We start from the raw sequence: 6,000 nt of genomic DNA, 5'->3' as shown, positions 1-6,000 counted from the left end.
TTGAGTTTCCTCAATGTGAAGGAGGGAGCAGGATGTCAGAGGGGCGCTGCGTACAGGTTAAGGCCTGTCCTGCATTTAGAGGGGTTGGTTCTGAGCCGACACGCAGGAATGTGTCTCCATATAGAGCGTGAAATCTGTGCAACGCAATCTCCTCTGTATGCTCAAAAATGATGACCTGAAAGATGAACTAAACTCTTGATCTTTGAGGCTTAAAGAGTTGCAATTTAAGCTGCAGGTAGTTTATTATGACTGTGGTTGTTAAATTACAGGTACGCTGAATAAGAGAATCATTATCAGAGTTTTTAAGCACCCACATAGTAAATGTTAAATTATTTTAGTTTTAAAGTGATTGCAATAAAACTTGACAGTTCAAAATGTATATGTGAAATAAGATAAACATGACAAAGAATCTGAGAGTTTCAAGATAACACTGGTTTTCCTGTGAGAACTGATTTCTCAAGATCTCTGGGACATTTCTGAAAATTGACGTAATGCTCGAAAACCAGTGTTGTTATCTCCAGATAACGAGATAAGTCAAGATCTTTGGTAATCAACCAAAATGTAATTCTTGTCATGGGAAAACTGAATAAAATAAAATAAAGGAAGTATGTCCTCCCAGGGCTTCTGTATTTAACACTCTAAACCTCTACATTTATTTACTTTTAATATGTTTACTTGAGCAAATCAGAATTATGTCTGATTGTAAAAGCCCTGTGAAAAGAGTTGGAACAGTAGGTTGTCTTTGAGTTGACATTTCTGTGTTGCTCTTTTCATCAGACAGGAAGGGATTCTTAACAGAGACGAACAGCGATCATCGTGTCATGAACTCTCCTGAACTCAGCTGCCTGAGACTCGACCTCTCACCTCCTGACTGACCCACGCTGTGCTAGTGTGGAGCGGATTGTGGCTTCATAGGGCTGCAGACGAGCCCCTTGAGTCAGGAGAAATGAATCTTCCACATGCTGCAGGAGGAATTTCAGGGTCCAGACGGTTCGGTACGGTGGCTGATAAGTGCAAAGCAAAATTACAAACGTGAGACAAATTTACACTTTGAAAAACCTTTTTACATTTCTAGAAAACAAAATTACAAAACCAAAACACTTATACCAAGGAAAAAACACATTTACATTTTATAAAACAAATTTACAAGATGTGAAACACTTTTACAATCCCCAAACAAATTTACAAACGACAGAATCTTGACAAAATGGGAATGTACCAAATGTCAGAAGTGACCCGGAAGTGATTGAGTGAGGGGTCATTTTGTTTGCTTTGTTTTGTCGCGGTACATTCCCTTTCCGTCAAGATTCTGTCGTTTGTAAATTTGTTTGGGGGACTGGTAAAAGTGTTCTGCCTCTTGTAAATTTGTCTCAGCGATTGTAAAAGTGTTTCACACCTTCTAAATTTGTTTTGGCCTTGGTAAGTGTTTTTGGTTTTGTAATTTGTTTCATAAAATGTAAAAATGTTTTTCAAAATGTAAATTTGTCTCACATTTTGTAAAAGTGTTTAACACTTTGTAATTTTGCTTTGCACTTCCCAGCCACCGTAGTCCGGAGATCCCTCCTGGGAGTTCAGGAATTCAGGCACCTGTGTAATTCCCTTTAAGTCTTTTTAGTTGAGGGGGGGGTTGGGGGCATCGATCCTCTGTAAGTGCATCTGCAGACGCAAAGTCCAGGGAATGGGAAGATTTCATCCTCAGTATAGAATGGATGGGATTTTTTTTCCAAACCATATAGACTGTAGCTTGCTTAGACTGTACCTTGCTAATAAGTTAGCAAACGTCAAAGTGGTGGTTCAATGATGAACGGTGAAAACATGGACAACTTTACAGCTCTGTACATTTCTTACATTCTCTACACTACTTTTGATTCAAATGCCTTTATCCCTCTGCAGTTTCACATCCGGGTCAAAGCCTGGCATGGGTACAGTGGAGCATGTGCAGAACACCTAGTCCAGTTTGGGTCGGATAGAGCCAATCCATCTCTAACTGCATCATCTAGGTATCTTATTACGACTTTGAGATATTCAATTTCATACAATTTCAGCATGCTTACATTAATTTTAAAAGTCCAGTTGAAGTCGGACAAACACAGTTAATCAACTTTTTCTAACTTCATGTAAAGCTACTGAGTGATTTGTGGTTTTAGTTGTCTGGAGTCATTAATTTAGAAAAGCAAAAGTCTAAATTTGGTAACTGAGAAGAACAGGTCTTCACTCACTACGGTAGGCCGTCTTCTCAGTCAGAATGAGCCAACAACAGTCCTGCTTTTTCCACTGCTCTGCTGTTGTGTTGAATTGAGAAGTCTTTTGAAACTACAATTAAATGTATTTTTAACATTAGATTGTCATTTGCTTATGGCGCAACCCCCCTTTTTTTCAAAAGCTGCTCTCCCTCATTATGTCAAAAACACATAAAGATATACAGTATATAAACATATAGACATATAGACAGATATAAAGATATCAGTGAGTCCGCACTTTAGAGGGAGAGAGATGTATACGGGCAAGCGAGAGTCAGGTAACGTGCCATTGTGCACAGCCTGTAAGTGGACGGACAAAAACTTAAATTGATCATCTGCTCTTCGGTTTACCAGCAGAGTGTGTGAACACCACGGCAGACTCACTGCAGTCTCCGTTAACACACTGATGCCGTCCAAACTGCTTCAATGTGCACTGAGCGTGCATCCACATGTCAACCTCATTGCTCTGTTTCTTAAAAACTATAAACTGGTCATAAACCATGTCTGAACTTTCAGCGTGAGGATTGATGTGTGTTGAAATGTTCTTTAATCCAGCGTTCCTGCATCAGGGCAAGTGAAAGCGTTTGTACGATCAGATAGACAACAAACCTTTTACATAAAAACCAGGATTTAAGAAGTCCACTTTTGACCTTTTGAAACACATTATAAATCACCTCAGACAACATTCTTACGAGGCATTGCCAGCAGACTTTTATAACCCTCTGAATGCGCTTATTCACAGCAACAGTAGCTGGAATTTAAAGAGGAGAGAGTGTGAACTTCACAGGATGACAAAACTGGACCCTTTTGATGTCCTGCACAGTTGAATCAGTGTCGACTGTGCCTGCGGCCCAGACAACGTGCTGGTGTCACATTTCATGATCTCTGTGTGCAAAACCTTTGAAGCTGCACGGCCGCAGCTCTTGAATGACAACAGAGAAAGATAAAGTCTTTGCAGAATCTGCTGATGGCTCTCGAACACAAACAAGAATTTAGCGTTTAAGTAAAACTGTTCCTTACCACATTCACCAACTAGACCTGCAGAAACCTATGTTTTGTTCATAGCAAAGCAAAGCAAAGTGTTTGATGTTCAATATTATCTCTGTGTAGACTGGGCCTTTGTTTTCAGTGACATACATTTATTTAATGATGCAATAAAGAAGCTGAATTGCAATATATAACAACTTAAAGATAAAGTCAGTAGCATTCTCCAGGCTTACACAAATGTAATGCTGCTCAATCATCCCTTATGGGCCTCCAGACATGTGTGGTGACAAAGCTTTATGCTCACACAAAGGACAGTAGACTGGAAGTTAGCAGCTAGCTGGTAGCAGAGCATGTAACGGCTAAAGAAAGATATTTTTGCTAAGAAGTAGGTGGCGACCGGAAAACAGAGCCAAGAGGGGAGACATTATCTGCCTATACCACAACATCGACACAACACAACTGTTTACAGCTTGTTGCACAAATGGACGAAGGCGGTGCAGGTTTAAATCAAGTACATACAAAGAATGCATAAAGAAATGAAACCTTTTGTGAGTGTTGCATAGAATGTTTTTGTTTTTATCAGAGCTTCAAACCGGTCTACAGCTATGAAGACAAAGGAGTGACTGAAATGTAAAGGAAACAAGAAAAAAGCTGATTGTGATGAACAAAATCGGAGTGAGCAACAGTAGCTGTGGTGAGAGAAGAAAGCAGCTGAGGGAGGGTGAGCAGTCAGGCTGTTAAACGTTACATCATAAATCATGCAACAAGCCTCTCCTTCAATTATGACGTGAAGTTAGGAACCACAACACAAAGACAATGACGAGAAAAGGAAACGGGGGATGTTTTTACAGTTGGCTCCACCACCATAGGGTCAATGACGTATTTTCTTTTATGCGAGCAAGCTTTCTGAAGTTGATTCAGACTTCTTCTTCTGCAGGAACAGTGTCCTTCCATTTCTCAGCTATGCACCATGGCGTACCCTTCACTGTTATATAACACAGAATGTATGGCTGAAGTTCCTCCCAGGAGCTGACTTTATGAAAATCACTGAATGGCTTGCTAATTTCCAGCTGAACTTTATCATCCTTCAGCGGGTGCCAGGCTGTGTAGACAGAGGCCAGTTTGACACAGAGATTTAACATCCCTCAGGGGTCACACATGACTGGGAAGATTAAAAACAACAGGGTGATATATCTTTTGTCTGCAGTGCAGGGTTCAATCCATATTTGATGAATGGAAAGTAATGAAGATGTCTAAAGACGGAGTGAGTTCTTTTTAATGTTCATCAGCTGAGAACACACTGCTCGCTGTTGCGATTGGACATCATGAAACACGAGTGCAGCTCGTAATAACTTAATTACAGAGGTGAGTTAAGGCTGCGTGTTCGTCCTCTGAATTCTAATTAGCAGGACATCAAATGGCCAGGAACAGGATGAGCGATTCCTGTTGTTTTTTTTGTGTGTGGATCTTCATGTAAAGGCCTCAAAGTCTTGGCCTCCTGGCAAACAGCTTAATGTACCACTGTTTACATGTTTTTAGAAAAGATATAATTAAACCACTTAAGAAAGTCCCGCTTAAAAATATCCATATCAGTTTAAGTGCATGCTTAAATTCTGAATTTTAAGACATCGTGAAGGATATCAAAAAGCACCTGCTTTATTTTATGAAATAAGGATGCCAATGCAAAGGGTTAAATAGATGCAGCACGGACAGAAGGCAAAGTACTCAACTAAATAAATATATAAGGCTATTTACACACATGATCTATAATCTATGAAGTCTTAACACTGTACGCTGTTTTGATTTTAATTTGCAGACCAGTCAGGTAACCGCAGTTTGTGTCGCTGACAAACTGAAGGACTCTTTGCGCGAGCACCTTAAGAGATAATTACTATTTTGACCTCCAAGTGCTGACTGTCTAACAAACACTGTGAAGAAACTAAGTGACAGAAGAGAACACACACGATGTCTTCTGATGCAAAAGGGATCAACAAGTTATGGATTCTAGAGAGCCTAAAGACTCACATGAACCCTCATATTAACTCTGAGCTGTCCCCTAAGAATACATGTTGACAAACAGCAGAGCCCTGCAATTAAAAGGCCTCTGTTTCTGCGACACAGTGACTGCTGCTGACGAGGTTCAGTAATTGTTCCCTTGTCGTTTAAACCTTGTAATTACCTCGTGGAGATGGAGGCATCTTCTTGCTGCAGAAATAGTCCATCCCTCCTTCTCCGTCTCCTCCGGAGAACCACCAGAGTCATGATCCCACTCTGAGCCAAGAGCCCCTTTTTCCTGCTACTTTGTTTTGATTGTAAACAGGAAGTACGAGCTGTATGTCAGAAACTGTGTCAGGAAGTATGTTGTGAATGGTTAGGGAAGTGTTGTGGTTACCCTTAATGTGGTATAGGGATCAGAGGATTTGGCTGCTCTGCATGCTGTATAATTGGGTAATCTAGATGGTGTTATGCTTTTTCATACTTTAAACAGCAGACGTCATGTAATAAGAGAGGATTGCAGGAAAAAAAGTAAACCATCAAAGGAAAAGTATCAGCAGCTGCCTGATGAATGTTTGGGGCAGCAGCAGGTTGCAGAGGAGGTTTCGAGTTTGGATAAACTAAGCTAATGGAAAGATCCGTTGAAGATTGACTTATACATCAATTACATGGATTAAAATACATAATCATTTCAACAGATGTCTATGCGTATATGATATCTAGCATTTGGTAAAAAGTAAACTGATGAATGGACCTGAGCTTGTACAGAGTTTTTCTA

Source organism: Labrus bergylta, chromosome 18, assembly GCF_963930695.1.
Source record: "Labrus bergylta chromosome 18, fLabBer1.1, whole genome shotgun sequence".
Classification (NCBI taxonomy): domain Eukaryota; kingdom Metazoa; phylum Chordata; class Actinopteri; order Labriformes; family Labridae; genus Labrus; species Labrus bergylta.
Note: the sequence above shows the minus strand (reverse complement) of the source record.